Raw genomic sequence first — 20,489 nt, forward strand, 5'->3', positions numbered from 1 at the left:
TTAAACAAATATTTAATGTCAATTGTTCGCTTATTCACTTCATCCATCTATTTGTAATAATAACAATTTGTATAACTAAAAATAAAGATTTTGATAAATATTTGTTTTTAACCCATATGATCTCAAAACATGTCTGGTCAGCTGGACCGTACGCGTATACTCATACGGTCCGACCGTACGCGTATGGTCGGACCGTACGAGTATACGTATACGGTCCGGACCGTACGCGTACGGTCCAAATACTCATATGGTCTGGAACATTTATACTGAAAAATAATTTTGCTTGGAGGGAGAATTTTAAAAAAGTTCTGTCTTCAAAAGAGTTGACATGTTACTATGTACATTAACCATTATGTTACTTGATGTTCTAGCAATACACACAGAACGGAGACTAGTCAATCTTTGTGAATTATTTTTCATAGGATAGGAGTAATTGAATATGTGTATATAATCAATAATTAAAAATAGTTTTATTTACATTAAAAAGGAAAAGTTCTTATGTCTTAAAAATGCATTTCATGGCGAGTTACAGAAAATATACTGTAAACAGTAGACTATAGATATAGGTGAACTAGGTACAAGAGAACTCTAAATCTTAAATACTACAAACCACCTCTGTTCTGTGGAAGATAATGATATAACTGGACTAGAAATACACACAACCTGTAATTAACTGCCTTTACAGCGCTTTCGCGCTTTGATTTGAATTCATACTAAAATGATGTATGAAAGTTACTGCATGAATTACTTCTGATAACATGGATATAAAACTTGTTATTACTAAGTAGGTTAAGTTTTTGGTGGGGTTCGTGTTGTTTATTTTTTTAGTTTTCTATGTTGTGTCGTGTGTACTATTGTTTTTCTGTTTGTCTTTTTTATTTTTAGCCATGGTGTTGTCAGTTTGTTTTAGATTTATGAGTTTGACCGTCCCTTTGGTATCTTTCGTCCCTCTTTTAAGGCACTATATCATGTTCTTTTCTTGCATAAGGATTATTATATATATCAATAAATGCTTCTTATGAAATTTGACTCCATAATTTAACAATGTCAACAATATGTAGGTTTGAGTCTGAAAATTGCATAATTTTGGATAACAATTTTCTTTAAACAGGCAACTATTCCAACTAGGAAATATTTTTAATTATATGGATTTTACATAATTTCCTGTGCTTGAAATTTTTTATAAATTTCATGCATATTCTGTATTCTAATGTTCAGTGTGACGCCCAACACTTTCTATTTCAAAGTAGATAACACATTTTCAATAGAATGTACTGTGCTGCGCACAACACTATCTATACAAAAAACATTGTATGGAAAGTATTATGCAATGCTTAAAAATAATAATGCAGAATAAACATGGAATTTCAAGCACAAGAAATCATGCAAATTACAAAAAATAATTCCAATTTGAAAAAAATAGCCTGTTTTTAGATAATACTTTGAAATTCTTAAAACATTTGATCGGAATTACTTAGTATAGAATTACTAGTCATTACTTAACCTATTTTCATATCAAAATATCCTCAAATTATTATTATCTATTTTTGATATAATTTTATAATGTAAAATAACATGACTAAGTTTTATTAAAATTAAAAATTAACTATTAATTATAAATGTACAAAATTGTATTATATTTCCTGTATTTTAAATAAGTAGTTTTTGATTTGAGACTGAAAAAATATTCGGCCAATCAGAATTAAGGTTTTATTTGACTTTGGTAAGCTATTTTTGAAAATTGCCTGGAGCTCATTCAGTTTTGAATTTGAACAAAAGTTTACAAAGTTTGTTGAAATACTTGCACGAGTTACAAACATGAAAGGAAAGGAGAACCTTACAAAGGACATGTTGTGGGTTTTCATGTTTCTGGCTACTCTTTGTGTACTAATTCAATTAAATGAAAATGTAACACAAAGAGTTGCTGGGGAGATTGCCAATGTTAACTTACAAAACACAAGAGTAATGGATTATAACAAAGGATATAGTATATGATCATTCTTTAAAAAGGTATGTTACTATTTCAAATTATATGCATTTATAATAAAACAGTGTAGTTTTTATTTCAATTTATTTTATAAATAAGTGGCTATAAATAGCAACACATGACATACAAATCTATGGGAGTGTGGATTAATCAGTACAGAAATTATTTACTCTTAAATTGTTCTTGAATAAATATTTCATTGATTAGATTTTGTTTTCTTGAACTCTTGTACTTTAAGCAGATTACTTTAAATTAGAATGACTTGAATTATTATTTTGAATTACTAAGATTTTTATTAAGAATTACTTAAAATTATTACTAAGAATTGCTTAAAATTATTACTAAGAATTACTTAAAATTATTACTAAGAATTACTTTAAATTATTACTAAGAATTACTTAATATTAATACTATGAATTACTTAAAATTATTGCTAAGGATTACTTACAATTATTACTTAGGATTACTAAAAGTTATTACTTAGGATTACTAGAAATTATTACTAAGGATTACTTGAAATTATTACTTAGAATTATTTGTAATTACTTATTATTTAACTGAGAATTACTTAAGATAATTACTAAGGATTACTTGAAATTGCTTGGATTATTACTGTGAATTACTTGACGTTTTACTGTGAATTACTTACAATTACTTGTTATATTATTAGTATTTACTTGTAATAAATACTTGAAATTACTTAAAATATTACTTCGAATTACTTATGTTGATTATTTCAGCTAATGGATTTCATTAAAGTTGACATGGATACGGGTTCAAAGAGGTCGAATTATTCACTTGCAAGTGCAAAATTCATCATCAATGTTTCTTAGCTAATTTTGACTAAATTGAAACAAACTGGCTGATAAAAGCGAATAAGTATTTCACTATAACACTTTCATTAATGATTGAAAAATACAATTCATTCTTTAGATTTGTTATATATCTCGAAGCTATTGCTAATCTATTTACAACTATTTGTAGTTTCGGGACAACTAATAACTTACCATATTGTATGCAAGCTTTATGTTGTTGAAGACTGTGTGTCATTGTCTTCTTTGTTTTACGTTTTACTATCGACCAACATGTTTACATGTTATATACAATAAAACATCTTCATAACGTTTTTTTTATAAATAAGACGAAAGCCATGGGTAATACTGTGGAGGACATTATCAATAGTGTTCGTATTATATGCAACAATGACTTAGAAAACTGTTATTTTGTGTTCAAGAAATAAATTGTCATATAACTATTTCATAGTTTGAATAATTACAAAGTAATTTAATAAAACGATTGAAAATATTGGTAACACTGACTGAGATGTCATAATTAAAAACATCAATACGATGTCACTCTTTGTTGCCGTAACCTCAGAATTTATAAAAAACTAGAGGGTCCAAGGACCCTGTGTCGCTCACCTGATATTTTTATTTACAATTGTTGCATGATAAATGCAACTGTTGTACTGTCGTTTAGTTTCAGAGATATAATACTAAAAAGTGCATTTGAAACCTATGTTTTATTTCAGCCATGTGGGCAGGCAGGGTCATCATACACAGTGGTCCCTGGATATCCTAGTGGTGATTTAAACCAAGTTTGTTTAAATTCGACAGTTGTTTCAGGGGAGAATTTTTGTAAAATTTATCTAACAAGAAATGCAAAGTAATGAGAAAGTTGTGAAGTAGTTTTGTTGTTGCGTAAACCCCCCCCCCCCCCCCCACTTTGCCACCAGTGCAAGGGTTGTATAGCCAGCTGAGGTCGTGAAAAACTCTCTTTCTTTTGTTGTTGCAGATAGATCTTGACCTGATAAACAATTTTACCACATGTCAGATTTGCTCTAAATGCTTTGGTTTTTGAGTGATAAGCCAAAAACTGCATTTTACCCCTATCTTCTATTTTTAGCCATGGCGGGCATCTTGGTTGGTTGGCTGGATCACCGGACACAATTTTTAAACTAGATACCCTAATGATGATTGTGGCCAAGTTTGGTTTAATTTAATCCAGTAGTTTCAGAGGAGAAGATTTTTGTAAAAGATAACTAAGATTTACGAAAAATGGTTAAAAATTGACTTTAAAGGGCAATAACTCCTAAAGGGGTCAACAAACCATTTTGGTCATGATGACTTATTTGTAGATCTTACTTAGTTGAACATTTTTGCTGTTTACAGTTTATCTCTATCTATAATAATATTCAAGATAATAACCAAAAACATCAAAATTTTCTCAAAATTACCAATTCAGGGGCAGTAACCCAACAACGGGTTGTCCGATTCATCTGACAATTTCAGGGCAGATAGATCTTGACCTGATAAACAATTTTACCCCATAACAGATTTGCTCTAAATGCTTTGGTTTTTGAGTTATAAGCCAAAAAATGCATTTTAACCCTATGTTCTATTTTTAGCCATGGCGGCCATCTTGGTTGGTTGGGCGGGTCACCGGACACAATTTTTAAACTAGATACCCTAATAATGATTTTGGCCATGTTTGGTTAAATTTGGCCTAGCAGTTTCAGAGGAGAAGATTTTTGTAAAAGTTAACGACGACGGACGCAGGACGACGGACGACGACGGACGACGACGGACGCCGGACGCCAAGTGATGAGAAAAGCTCACTTGGCCCTTCGGGCCAGGTGAGCTAAAAAAGGAATAAACTTGCTTAAAACTTCAATTCGTAGATCCATTTTCATCACCACAATGAACATTATATACGTTTGAGCAAGTTGTAAACCGTGATCACATATTTCGTTTTAAACTATATCGTTTATTCTATCAGAATCGTTCGAATACTTCGATTTGCAGACAATTTCCTATGCTTAAGCATTCACCGTCTCTGCTTCTGTCGGCCTAAGACTGCAAATGTTATAAAAAAATCACCGGTGGAAGCATCATATACCAAATATTGTTGTTTTCTACAACAAATCAAACATAATAAGTTTAAAGTTTTAAACACCACCATAATTATTTTTTCAAAGTTAATGTTAAAATCAGGATGAAAAAAATACAGCATTATAAATTGCAAGAACACCGCATTTAAAATTATGAGAAATATCATCATAACATTTATTATACAAACATATTGGTAGGGTATAAAAAAAGTGAAGGAATTTCGATACCAAAGTTAAATACGTAAGTCTTAAAGGCACAGACATACAGCTATAGAAAATTTGTAAACAGTTCTTCCACTGTTTCAGTTTTTAAACATCCATGTTTTTTTTACAGATTCGGCTTTGGTCATTATAATTGCAGATAAATAAAAAAAACGCCTCTGGTAAAATTTGGAATGGAAATAGGGAATGTGTTAAAGAGACAACAACTCAACCCTAGAAAAAACATCAGCAGAAGATCACCAACAGGTCTTCAATGTAGCGAGAAATTCCCGCACCCGGAGGCGTCCTTCAGTTGGCCCCTAAACAAATATATACTAGTTCAGTGATAATGAACGCCATACTAATTTCCAAATTGTACACAAAAAACTAAAATTAAAATAATACAAGACTAACAAAGACCAGAGGCTCCTGACTTTGGACAGGCGCAAACATGCAGCGGGGTTAAACATGTTTGTTATATAATAACCCTCCCCTATACCTCTAGCCAATGTAGAAAAGCAAACGCATAATAATACGCACATTAAAATTTAGTTCAAGAGAAATCCGAGTCTGATGTCAGAAGATGTAACTAAAGAAAATGAACAAAATGACAATGATACATCAATAACAACAGACTAATAGCAGTTAACTGACATGCCAGCTCCAGACTTCAATTAAACTGACTGAAAGATTATGATTTCATTATATGAACATCAGGCACAATCCTTCCCGTTAGGGGTTTAGTATCATACCATTATAACATATATGAGAAGAACATAATCCGTGTCATGCCAACAACTGATTTTTGAATAATTGGGTTTAGTTCCGATGCAAAGACCCTATAAGTGAATCAATATTAACGCCAGAATATGCAATATTTAATGACCTGACAACAATATCGTCACTGTATCCCTTCTTTATAAGTCTATTCAAAGGTTTGTTAATTTCTGAGGTGAATAAAAAAAATGGATGGGAAATACCTGAACGTATACTAAGTCTGCATGTTGAGCTATATTTACGAATGATGTCCTTATACCGATGATAAAATTTAGTAAATGTTTTAACTAGTTTGTGATATCGAAAACCATGGTGTAATAATTTTTCAGTAATACATACATTTCTCTCGTTAAAATCTAAAATATTGTTACATACACGAGCGAATCGTACAAGTTGAGATATATAAACACCGTGAGATGGTGACAAGGGAACGTCACCATCTAAAAATGGATAATTAACAATAGGAAATGAAAAATCATCTCTTTTATCATAAATTGTAGTATTCAGCTTTCCGTTAGTGATATAGATATCAAGATCGAAGAAAGGGCAGTGGTCATTGTTAGTATTCAATGTTTTGTAAATTCCTAAATGACAACATTATTGATATTCATGTCAACACTTAATCGCTTAAGTGTAAACTACTGGGTTGGTGTTACCCTCGGGGAAAAAACGTCCACCAGCAGTGGCATAGACCCAGTGGTGTGAATAGTTATCAAAGGTATCAGGATTATATTTAAGTACGTTAGACGCGCGTTTCGTCTACGTAAGACTCATCCGTAACGCTCATATCAATATATGAATAAAGCCATAATAATTACATAATATATAACTACAATTCTCTAAAAATAAATTTGAATACTTATAACATGTATAATCATATGATAATTACCTGAATGTGTTGTATTTTCGAATATTAAAAGTCGCAACCCCGTGTCAAACATTGCCAAACCCGCATGTGGTATTCTACTCGGTGATGTACGATGATGTATCGTTTGAAGTATTTGAGCATATTAATGTATTCATAATAAGCACAATTAAACGTCAAAAAGATAAAAGATACCAATAAGTCATAGACATGGACAAATTTGGTCGCCACTAAACAAAATATAAATGGAAGCTTCATGAATGTGAGAAATACTACTGAAAAGGTCGTCCATTTAGCAAAAAAACAGTTACATGTATGTGTTTCACAAATTGTTCGATTGTTGTACCTAAGCATTGTGCATCACATTTCTTCAAGGGATCTGGTCACTTTAAATATGCTAGTTTTTGGGTAAAACATGTGAGTTTTCTACGGTTTGATTTTTGACTGATTTAAAATGAGCGACATAGAATCCTTGAGACTTTTAGTTAACAAAAAAGTATAATAGTCATTTTTTATCCAATTGTAGTTTCAAGTTTCAGTCTTATCTAATCAGTTCAACAGGACAAAACAATGAAGCTACAATTTGAAGTACTGACATTTAAATTGCCATTGCAACACAATACGGCTATACATCGATTTGAATACGGATTGGGATATGCATTATGTGTCAGCAATATGCATTGTATTCATTAATCTTAAAAATTAAATATTTACATGTTCTTATTAACTTGGTTTTCCACTTTCAAGTCCTCGAAGGGATACAGCTCAGTGAAATAATGTTGGACTAACAATTGGTTTTGTATTGTTTGTTTAAAAAAAAAGGGTAGCACTGATAATAGTCTTATTCGGCTTTACAAAATAAATTATGTTTCAATAAAAATAAAAACGTATACAAACGTATTTTATTATGACCTTGATTAGTTGTATTCAACATTCATTTGCCAGAAAATGTACAAACAACAGTTTTCCGTTTAGGCTCGATCAAATGTCCTGTTCTCATTTAACATGTTTAAACAGGAAATTCCTCTTGATCTATATTTGTTTATGAATCAGTCGATTCTTTCTATGCTTTTGAAACTTCATTTTAACATAACACATACAAATAATATAACAATGTAAGTGTATTAATTATTTGAATTTAAGTATTTGACATTCAAGGTATATCGAAAAGTAGCTAGAAATCAGATAAGTACACTGTTGATATCATCCATCAAATATCAAAGTTAAGAGGGAAAAATAATCCAAATCAGTCAACTATGAATGCGGAGACAAGGCATTGTAATTTCAATCGAAACTCGATGTATCACTATTTATGCAATTGCAAAGAAAATGTCACTTAATTTCTACTAGTTGTTTTCTCTGAAAACATTGCATAATAACAAACTAATTAAAACATATTTAGGTGCGAAGCATTTTCCGCCTGTCCAAAGTCAGGCGCTTCTGGTCTTTGTTAGTTTTTTATAATTTGTAATTTTAGTTTCTTTCATATGTTTCGAAGTTTAGTTCATACGGGATATATGTCCTCGAATTAAAACGACATTCCCGTACATGTATTTCCTATCATGATTTTCTTGATAGAGGGTTGCTGCTCAGACGGAAGCTATTACATCAAGAGTTCCAAATTGTGAAGTTGAAATCATCCCTTCGTAAATTTCAGGGACACCATCACGAGTTGGTTGACCGTTATGGAAAAACCGTTTTACAAAAGATATCGGATATGTTTCTTACGTCGTAATTATAAGCCCCTTCCCTTTCATGAATGTGAATTAAACTATTTACCGCATTTGTTATTTCATACACAACACGACGGTGCCACATGTGTAGCAGGATCTTCTTACCCTTCCAGAGCACCTCAGACCACCCCTTGTTTTTGTTGGGGTTCGTTTTGCTTATTCTTAAGTTTTCTATGTTGTGTCATGTGTATATTTGTACTATTGTTTGTCTTTTTGTCTTTTTCATTTTTATCCATGGCATTGTCAGTTTATTTTTAATTTATGAGTTTAACTGTCCCTCTGATATCTTTTGTCCCTCTTTTAGTATGACGTTCATTATCCCTTAACAAGTAGTTTATTTTGTTTAAGGACAAGCTGAAGCACACATATGTGTGCTTCATTTTCTCGCTGTATTGAAAACCCATTGTTGCCCTGCGTCTGTGTAGTCTAGATTTTTTACTTTATCGAGGCGAAAAAAACGCATTCATAACTGAAGTCATGGGTACATGTAAATGAACCACATGCATTTAGTATGCTTTTTAAACAAAGGCAGATAATTCCACCCTTTCGTTGAATCTATTATAACAGACATGTGTGGAACTAAATTATTTGCAGCAAAACAAGAGCATACACCTTATTTGCTTTCATTTAAACTCGAAAGCGTTTACATTCCTCGATTTTTATTTAACTTGAAATTCAACATGTTAAACTACAAAAACGAAATCACCTCAAACGTGTGTACATTTTTTTTTCAATTTCCCTGATTTTCTAACATATAATCTGACAATATAAAAATACGCATTACATTTCATAGCAACTGTATCAAATCTGATATGTCATTCAACTAAAAGAAGATGTGGTGTGAGTGTCAATGAGACAACTGTCCATCCAAGTAACAATTTATAAAGGTAAACCATCATTGACCTAAGTTCGGATTTAACTCACACCGAACAGCACACACAAAACCTACCTAAGTATGTTCCTGCTAGTGAATTTTGCAGAGTAAATGATTGTAAAAAATAGCTTTTTTTAAAGTATCTGCAGTATTTAAAGTATCAGTGTATTGGAAATGCTTGATATAATACAGAAAAACAATTGCCACTTATTTTAACACAATGTCAATTTTGAAATGTAATATCGAAATGTGCAAAGTAGATAATACATGTACTATGTTTGTATGTACCTTCAAGACCTACAATTATTACTTTATTAAATATTTTAATTTCAAATTGGTATATTTTCATTCAAAAGTTTATTTTTTCATTGTTGTTTAGATAACACAACTGTTTAAAAGATTAAACATTAAAATATCTACCGTCTCCCTTGACCACATTTGCAAAATCTAGTATTGCATCAGATTTGAATGAATTTGCAAGAAAACTAAGATGTAAATATCATTTTGACAAGGGTGATTTTTTTAAACGTCATCCCTTTTTAACAAAATCTGGATATGAACCGGTTATGCAGGAAGTGACTGCAAAACAAAGAAAAGACACATTAATGGTCAAGCCCAAATCTGTATTACAGTCGCCTCCCTGGGTTTTCTCAACAGTGTTTTCAAGACAGAAATCACACATAAAGAACAATATCTTAATTCACTGGGATACATTTAAGGATGACGAAGAGGCAAAATTTTTATTTTTATTTGATAAAAGACCTCTGTTTGCTTTCCGTGTGCATACAAACTTGAAAGACACAGTAACATCAGCAACTCTGGGTAATTGATATGTTGCAGATTATGAAAATAGTTTCTAAACTGTGTTCGTTAAATTGATAAACAAGGTGAAGTAGATAAAGAGTATAGAAAAATATTAGTCAGACAGATCATGAGGTGTCGAGCCCCTAATTGAAATTACAGTTTTTTTATAATAAGTGTCACTATGCAATGGATTGGGCTCCTGACGATGGACATGACCATGGTCAATTAGTTAATTCTAATTAGTCTAAATAGATGTTCGAAACACCTTATGATATATGGCGTTGGGGTGCTGGGATAGGCTTTGACAACGATTTATTGAAATAAAAAAGCAAAATGTTCTTACATACTTTAGTTATAACAAAATCAGACCAGTAATGGAGAAGTTTTTTTATATAATCTAACTGGCTATTTACTTAATTTCGATATTCTTTGAATGATTTAATTTTGAGAATTAACAGGGGACAACATGATTTTTTGGGGAGTTGACCATTTAAATTCCAAAACTTTATTAGAAGAATATTAAAAAGAATTTTCAATTGGTTGCAGTTGGTGCATTATATACTCGAGTTAATACTACAACTTAAAATTTTCCATAAAGATGCCTGAATAAAGAAATAATTGTTGGTGAGAGATGGGACATGGAAATTATACTTTTTTTTAATATTGACTCATATGCGTCATGCATATTTAAAGATTTTTAGCTGCATGACAGATATACGAAATCAATCAACTTAGAGACTTTCCTTTCATGATTTCTCATCGGAGTTCGATACTTTTGTTATTTTCTCAAGAAACATTAGCGGGAGCAGAGTGTTCTCGACAAGAACAACACGGATTAGGGACAGATGTAGGACTACAGTTGTGGTTGAAAGTCATTGATTGCATTAGCTATCAAAGAGATGTTTTATAATATTGTCCACAACTTAAAAAAATAGCATTTTTATTTTTATGATTTAAAATCAGAAATTTGTGTCTAGTAGTTGTTGTTTGATGTTGCAGTACATATATGTTTCTCATTTTTTCGTTTTTATATAACCCTAACTGTTGGTCTTTCTGTTTGAATTGTTTTTACACTATGCATTATAGGGAACTTTATATCGTACTGGGTTTTTTTTGTGAGCCATTTATATATGTATACAACATATTAAAACATGATGTTATTAAAAAAAAGTATATCAAAACTTCCTCGATGAAAGTCATGATTTTTTGGTTTTTGGTTTTGAATCACTAGTTCGCTTTAAATTCTTATTTTCAGAGTGTGTGTCGAAAAGAGATGAGGCGTTTATCAAAACAAGGATAGATTTGAACATAGTTGGGTCTTTTCCCTTATTTGTAATTTAATCACACATCCTCTTTCATGGTGACTCATTGATTATCTTTAGGCATTAAAAACTTATATTCTTAAATTAATGTGCATGTTAAACGAAAGAAAAGCTTCAATAAGATTCTTTTATATCTAACGATATTGTCCTTTCAGCTACTGTCAGGGCCAAGAAGATGCCATTGCAATATGGCTTAATAGGCATATATATGGAGCAAATCACAGAGCAGACCTCCGAGTTACATTTGACTGAAGCCACATCAACCAACATCTCACTAGTTCCAGCTACAAAGCACATTGCAAAAAAGGACTAGCTCCGAAGCGAAAACGAGCACTTACTCCACATTTATACGCACCCGCATCTATATCTGCAAATATAAATAACGCTGAAAATACCTTTAAAAGATGCCTTTCTATGATTTCAAGACATATGTTGTTGTTGTATACGTTTAAAACACAACACAGTTGAATAAACATGTTTGATTGCAAAATTGGTAAACACGGTTCCTAATAAGATTTGTTTTGTACAAATTAACCTGGGGAAGAGATGTGAATTAGCCTCATGAAAAGATTAATAGTTAGTTTATCGTGTCGTGCTTTTTTAATTTGCACCATGAATAAATTATTGATCAGCATTCTAACATGATCATGTTTCGTTCGTTTATCACTGCATCTGTAGTATGTCGGTCAGTTTATTCCATGTCAACTTCCGTTTCTATCTGTAAACCGTAATGTCTTCCTTCACCTAATTTTTTCCTACGTTTTAATTTCGTAAAGTGTAGAAGTTTGAATCTACATCTCCATACTGTCCAAATGATTATAACTATAATGCCTATGACAGCAATGGAAATCATGAATATGATTACATTGTTCCTATCAGTACCTAAAATAAGAAAAATCAAAGAATATAACCAATAGTCATTTGTGTTAGAAAATAATACGTAAGAAATAGACAAACATGAAATACAAAAAGGTACATAGGTTAGATATACGCATTATATCTAGTTTAGTATCAAACAATTGTTGAATTTTTTAGGTATATTTGTACACGAATGTTTCAAAAAAAACTTTCAATTTTTGTTATCAAATTTGTTATGCTTTGCAAACACGAAATTGAAAGTTAAGTTAAAACTTTCGTAAACACATTAATTGTGTTTTCGCCGCCAAGGTGAGTACATGCAGCAGATATGTTGCATTTCATACTGAATAGAAATATTTTCGAATTCCCTGGCAAACGACAAATACGGAACCGTATCACACTTATATGTCATTAACTTATGGCATCGAATAGTTCGACTTTGTTTTGATACTCTTCTCTTATTTTTAGTTTTTAACGGCTTAATATACCGTTGAAAATGTCTTTTTATAACCTGTAAAAAAAACACTCAGATTTGTAGTCTCTTTAATATTAAAAGTAGTTAAAGATTTCCATGTCTTTTTTTTGTATAATACTAAAATAATTTAAGATGAGACTTGCCGTCTTTATTATGAATGGTAGTCCTAGTAGTATTAATTCCTGTAATTATAAATGGAAATACAGTTGAAAAAATAAATTTAACATTAAAAAACAGCAACAAATAAAATCAATCTTATTGCTGTACTGCTATCTAAAAAATGGTGAAGAAATTCTAGTGACCGTAAGATTTTTTTAAAAACAAATTTGATTTACAGCCTCACTATTGACGCTTTAATTTGTACAATAGTAACGATATAAACATTACGTATGTATACGCAGTAAATTGCACAATGCAAAACAGTGCTTTGTGCTTTTGGTAACCTATTACACAATAACGACTAATATACTTACCATGAACTAGTTTAGAGACGCAACCGTATTTATTATGACACCTGAAAACAAATGATGACAAACACATATTATGATGTAGATATTTAAACATTATTGAATTATAATCCTGGTAACTTTGATAACTTTTTATTAAACCACAAATGCTCATTCTTAATATGTATTCCATCAAATTAAAGGTCGAATTAAGTTATTTAGAAGGTAGCAATACTTTTTATTTAAATGTAACACATTTGCTTAAGTTTTTTTTCATGTAGTCAGAATCTCTGATTTTGTGGCGTACTAGGTAAGGTTGTGTGTTCGTTCCATACCAAAAGGAATGCATGCAAAAGTCAGCATTATACAATATATTTGTTTCAATTTTGTCGTGGCTAATGCTAATGGTTTTTCTTTCCTTCTTTTATCATTTTGAATCTGTCATTCTTGTCAGATGTGATTCAAAAGATACATACGTACCTTTCACTATCGTGACAGAAGCATGTCTCTCCACATTTTTCGCCAAATTTATCGCTAGGACAGGGTTCACATTTAGTGCCATCTGATGTAAATCCTAACTCACACTCTGAAAACAAGTAGTTTATTATGGAAGAATAATGTTATGTTTACTTGTTGTTGCCCTTTGAACAAATTAAAGATAAGAAAAGTATACTATTTAAAGAGAACAGTATCAATATGTATAAAGGCAAAATTGTTGCGTGATCGTTAGTTTGCACATAATTGCGCCATACACGGTTCATTTACTAGTAGTGATGCAAGACGTTATGCTCCATGTAAGGCCTCGCTGTGAATTTTGAGATTTATAACAACAATAACAGCGCTGTTTCTTTGCTTTAGTTTGGTTTTCGCTGTGCACGTACTAGAGTCATTATTTGCAATCTATTTTTCCATTGTTTAAATTTTTATTTCGATGTCGAACTAAAGCTTTATTCTGGATCCATTACAGAAAACATCATAAGTTTCTTTTCCAAAATCATGTGTAAAAAGTTATGTTATTTCGAACAGTTGTTTTTTATTCGACAATAATAAACATACCTTTGCAAGTGTTGTTTCTCCCTATGGGTTCAAAGTTGCGACAACAGAAGATTGTTTTGGCGGAAATGATCAATCCACTAGAAGACGTACTGGAGAGAAAAAAGTTACAATTTATTCTATTAATCATATATTATTAACATGTCTTAAACAGTAACAAACTTACAGTCTTGTCAGGATTAATACAAGTAAAATTCATAGCCCCATGCTTTTTATATTAAATTCTGCAAATTATAGCAGTCGTAGATTGTTTGTCTGATGTTGAAAAAAGTGAATTATATTTATGTTAAACGTTTACATAACCTTAGTTTGTGCTCACACATTTGAAATAGCTTTAACTGCAAACAAAAGGTCACTGGTTTCTGAAAGTTTAGTAGTTTAAAAGCATGCACTGCTGAATAGTAAAGTCACAAAAATACATATATAACAGTATGACAGTTCGATTTTGAAGCTCACTCTCGTAAAGCACCTTTGTACTGTTGTGGCCTTACGTGATCTGTAATCTGCAACTAATCACTCTACTTTTATTATTCCTTTATCTTTCTTTAGTTGCTGGATTTACTCCAACATTCTATTATTTGATTTTCAATGTTACAGCTATGCGCTGGACTTTGTTTTATCGGACATGTAATCTACTCAACTGCATGTTATTTCTAACAGGGCCAGAATTAATGGTTCCAGACATGTTACAGAATCCGACTTGCTTCACATGGTTTGCTTTGTTGATTAAAACAATGAAAAATGTCTCTGAAAGCAAGTTTTTTTACTGATAACTAAACTCATTAAAGACAATTCAAAATTGTGACTGATAATTGTACGATGGTCTCTTGTCCATTTTCTTTTATTCGAAACGACATTTCCATAACACGTTTACTAAAACAAAAAGCTACGCATTACAATTATTTTTTTTAACTTTAGGTCGGGTCCAAATTTTTGCATAATAATATACCTATAGAAGTAAGCGTGATATTTTAGTGGTTATCCACATCGTATAACAATAAGAGTAAAACAGACAAAATGAACTTACTTTATATTTCGAAAGCATTGTCCGTTGGTTGACAACTGACAATTGCACATTCTGAAAACAGAAACTAAAATCAGGCAAATTACATTTTTAGAATTTTCCATTATACATTTCAAAAATACTTAATAATCTATTATAAGGGAATAAGGACGGAAGTCATTGAATACAAAATTGTGTGGTTTTTTTTTGTATATTAACATAACGTTGTTTACAAACCAATATCGAATTAGGTCATTACAACTATTGTGTGTTTCCATATAAAGACAAAGTTATGTTACATAATTGAACACTTATAAGGTTAACTCAATGTGCATAACGTTTCATTGCTAGTAATTTGTGTATAAAAGTGATTGCAAGTTTTGTACATACAAATGGACGTAAGACGTCATTTTGCTAGAAGATCTCAATTTGCAACGGTAAAGTGAGTGTACATACATGAACTTGTAGGTTCTGTAAATATATAAATGCAATTTAACTAATTTAATTTTAATTTATCCAGTGCGCTTAAAAATGGTGCCCTTTTATTATCAAATATCTTTAAATAAATAATCGCTTTGCGCTTCTAATTTATTCAAAGGTCAAAAGTTAAGGTTGTGTGGCATTTATCATGTATATGGCCGAACTTCTGAGACTTTAAACTTGTATTAAAATTCCGTAATATCACTTCTTTTATTTGTGTCCAACTTCATAATTCAAAATTCGCCACAACCATGTTTATATATACTTCAAAAGGCATGTCTCTACGAGATGAAACATAAAGATCATGACCAGGAACCAGTACGTAAACAAAACGACAGATATATGCATATTATATATCTTCGCAAAAGAGGCGTTGTGTGTGAAACAGTTGTATTTACAAAGTGCAATCTCTATGGTATAAATTGTGCATTTGACAATGCTTTATGTAATTGATTTATTTTTTTACATCAACTATATTGTCTGAAGTTATTGTAATTAAAACTGCCAAAGATTTGTTAATTTGTGACTTTGAGAGTGGGGGTAAAATATTGTTCAAAAAGAGTGACATGACTTCCTGTGGCCTGTTATATTGTACCAAGTGAACTTGTTCGTTAAAATACATTTATACATGTATGAATAAAATGTATGAGTGCACTACATATTTTTATTTTATTTGTGATGTTTTGTTTTGTTTAGTATTATTTTTACCCTTCCACATGATATCGTCCCAGATTGTATTGAGGTTCGTGTTGCTTCGTCAGCAGCTTCCTATGCTTTGTTGTGTGTACAACAGTTTGTCTGTTGAGTGTTCAATGTTTTACCCATGACGTTGTCAGTTTGCTTTTCGACTATTGATTTTGAATGTTCTTTTGATATTTTTCGCTTCTCATTCACATACTTTTGAAATTACAAAGCATATTTGCTAACGGACTTGTATAGCTAATAAAATCTTCTCTTTCCAAAATTTCATTCTTCGAAAATGAAGTGTGCATATGTTCCTGTTGTCTCGCATTGGAATATCTTTTGCATTTAAATGGTCACACAAATTCTATTCGTGCTGTTTTTGTCAGTGAACCAAATCATTCCAGGTCACCAACTGCAGGCTTACTATAAAACATGAAATAGCTTAATATTTTTTTCTACTTTAATGATTGCAAATTTGTCTTGTCTCCATTGACAAAAGTAAATTGTCCAAGTAAAATATAGAGTAAATATAATCTTTATTAATAGTAAAAGGTAAATCAACATAAATATGTTGGTCATGAAAATACACTCAGCATGCACACGCACGTTGGGATCTTACTGACGTAAGTCATCTTACAACCTTAAGCGAAAAGCAGAACCTACCTGAAGAACAACAAGACATACATCTCTACTACAGCCTGGCACGTGCAATTTCTGCAGGGGAAATCCAACGAATTTTGAAAGTATAGAAAGTTTCTGCAAGTTACATAAACGCAGAAAATTGAACAGTTTGGAAAGAAGCCCTAACTGTTTTGGGTGGAATTTGAAGAGGAATGTCCAATCAAGTAAAAATATATTTAGAAATAGGGAATAGGTGTATGCCAAATAAGATCATGATGCTACTGTCCCTTTGATAATAGTGTCACCAATGTTCTGGACAACAATGCGTGAACAAAACGAGCAGAAATAATAGGTAAACATTTCAAAAAAGGGGAACAGCAGTCAAAATTGTGTTATAATCTTAATTACTATAAAAACAAAGAAAAATATATATAAAGAGAAGCACAAAAAGGCATATATCAAATTTAACCACCTCATTCATTGCTTTTTTTTAATAAACAATGAAAGTTTCTGGATTTTCTTTTTGAAACTTTAGTTTGATATTTAAGAAGTAAGTGTTCAACGTGTGCAGTTTTATCATAAGCAATTATTAAGATATATTGGAAACATAATCAACCGATAAATACTACTGGAACTAATTGCTACAATGTACGACGTAATTGACGATAAGGGGAAAACTAATTTGAATTGCATTGATCTCTTGTCCAATTTAAAAAATAAAATAACAAATATACCGAACTGCGAGACAAAAGAAAACTGTAAGGAAATGTACGGTTTTACAGAAGGTGTGTACCAAAAACTACTAAGTTAAACTCAAATATATAAGTTTTGCACTAATTGATTTATTTCAAATCGTTATGTTGATAATCAAAAGGAATTTAGCTATTTTGAATGAAATATCACACATACATAATACATAATGTTTTAATAAAAAAAACATTAATTATCTCAATTATAAATGTACATACTTGTTGAACTGCTAGAATTCCCCACAAAAATATGCATGTTGTCATACATGTATGATAATGAAAACCATCTGTCAATTTATACAGACGGAAAATGATGTGATCAATGTTTTAAAAAAAGGATTATAGTTGTATTATAAGACGAATTTGATATATCCGAAAATGTTGAAGGAATGCATTTTTTTTAAAGAAAACTGGAACTAATATCAAATAAAGCTTTTTGCCTGTTCGACACGTGGAAATATAATTGATAAAACAACAAAATCATAGAACTTATTTTACATTTTTTTTATTTTAGCCTATCAGCATCATAATAAAAAAGAACAAGTGCATAACGACAAAAACACAGAACACTATATTAACAACTGTTATGCAATTCGCCGTTTTAGAATCTAATGCATTTTGGGTAATATTTCCAAATCGTACACCAAAACGTTGTGATTGGTTTGCTACGTGATCAATAATCGAAATTGAACAAATGACGTAAAATTATTTTTATTTTGGTGTACGAACAATAAAGATACCCACAGTCCTTTAGCTTCTGATCAGACGAATTGTCTTTCACATATTATGTGAAAGTTATTGGAAGAGTCAATTAATAGAACATGTAGAAACGAACGATGCATGATTGAAATATAAACAATACATAATTTTTAATAAATAAAATGAATCAACAAATATACCGAACTCTAATGACTGAATATGTGTGTTTTAAAATTATATAGTTTTCCTTTTTGAAAGCCATGCCGCTGATTTCGGTTGCATATTCACTGTTTCATTATAAAGTGGATTGTCCACTACATTGATTCGCCTTGCCTGACTTCTTACATCTTTCAACGTTAGTTTGTTATTGCTCATTGACCTGCCGAAACCATTACAGGTAGAATCTTTGGAAACAGAATACTCATTCTGGATACCTGTAACAGTTCCGTTGCTTGGTAACGAGCTTTCTCGATGTTCAAACATTGTTTCAATTGACTGAAGCTTTGAAAAAGACGTTGAAGGTATGTGCACATCTGAACATTCACTTCCTTCTGGACTGTGTAAGTCATTTGTGTGTTCTTTAAAGTCATTTCGAGTTTTTTGTTGCACGGGTTGTGATTCAGAGTTTAAGTGTGTGGTAAAAATACTGCTTGATCTGTTAAATGTATTTTCTTTTGTGGTCAGTTTGCTACTAAGAATATTTGGTAATTCTAAGTAGGAGTGATGAAATGATGTATTTGAAGTTATTGTGTTCATAGCTAATTCGTCTATTTCGTTGTATACACTTTCAATACCCTCTTCATTTTTAGGTTGAGCATGTCCTATTTCATTTAATTTTCTGTCAATGCTTTTAGGTGGATTGATGGATGTATTGCAACACTTGTGCAACAAAACCAATAAAAGTAACAAACCGAGAAATATAATGATAACAATAAACATCTGTTCCCGCGAAGTTATAGCTGAAAGTTGATAAAAAAAAATAGTCAATATATAAATGTTATAGCAATTCCAAGATAACCATGCCTACATTAAATGCTTTATTTGGTCAAATACTGAATCATATTTCATGCAGTCATTTTTTTTATTCTACACTAGTCATTATCCAAATTCCAATAGCTAAAATGTTTTGATATCAAATCGTAGCAATAAGCTACAAGACAATTTATAAGTATTCAAAATGAATGTACTGGATAAGAATATCATGTTCTTGTTCATATCATACTTGTAAACCTCGTGGCATTAAGCTAGTTTTCTCTCACATGTTATATTATTCGAAAAGTACCTAATGTATCTGTCACAATTGTTTTGCCCATTTATTTATTTTTTTTTATTTTGTCATTCTTTCAAGCATTCAACGACCGTACACACGTATCGTTACATGTGTCGAACACTGTAGCAAGGCTTTCGATTTGACAAAGATAATAACAAGATCATCAATCACAAAAAAATAATACGAGATAGTTTTCTAATGATGATCTTCCTAAAAAAGGACGGACACATGAACATATGAAGATCAGATGTGCTCTGAATGTACATAAATATATAAGTGAAAAGCGCACAAAATAAATTACATGTAATTTCAATAAAAAACAACAAGTATTTCTAATAATACACAACTAAAACGGAAGTTATAACCCTACAGTAAAGTACAAATTCTGATAACCCATCTCAAAATATCAACGGCATTGAAAGCACACACACATAATTTAATTATTTATGTAAAAGTCTTCTGATTGACTGAAATTCAGTTGTTTATAAGGGCATTGACATAGATAACACAGACTATATCAAGAGAGCTATATACTTTTCTGTGTCACCATATAGTTGGTACAGATGATATAGAAAAACAATCAGGTTGCTGCTATAATTAATGTAACCGGGACGTGATCAATGTTATTCAATGCTTTCCTCAATTAAAAATGAGAATGTGAAATTAAATTATGAAAAATACTGTACTATTGTTTCTAT

The 20,489-nt window shown here is 31.1% G+C and overlaps 1 protein-coding gene and 1 long non-coding RNA gene across 2 annotated transcripts in view; one reads left to right on the forward strand and one right to left on the reverse strand.

The window, feature by feature from the left end:
* The window catches only part of LOC143042200 (uncharacterized), a 98,061-nt gene that overhangs the window by 54,451 nt on the left and 23,121 nt on the right, over nucleotides 1-20,489 (forward strand). The window lies entirely within an intron of this gene.
* Nucleotides 12,929-14,370, reverse strand: LOC143043378 (uncharacterized). Its single transcript, XR_012968350.1, has 4 exons — nucleotides 14,289-14,370; nucleotides 13,713-13,818; nucleotides 13,260-13,300; nucleotides 12,929-12,968 (listed from the first exon to the last, which is right to left on the reverse strand). It is a non-coding gene; the product is annotated as an uncharacterized LOC143043378 (long non-coding RNA).

This window comes from Mytilus galloprovincialis, chromosome 8, assembly GCF_965363235.1.
Source record: "Mytilus galloprovincialis chromosome 8, xbMytGall1.hap1.1, whole genome shotgun sequence".
Classification (NCBI taxonomy): Eukaryota; Metazoa; Mollusca; class Bivalvia; order Mytilida; family Mytilidae; genus Mytilus; species Mytilus galloprovincialis.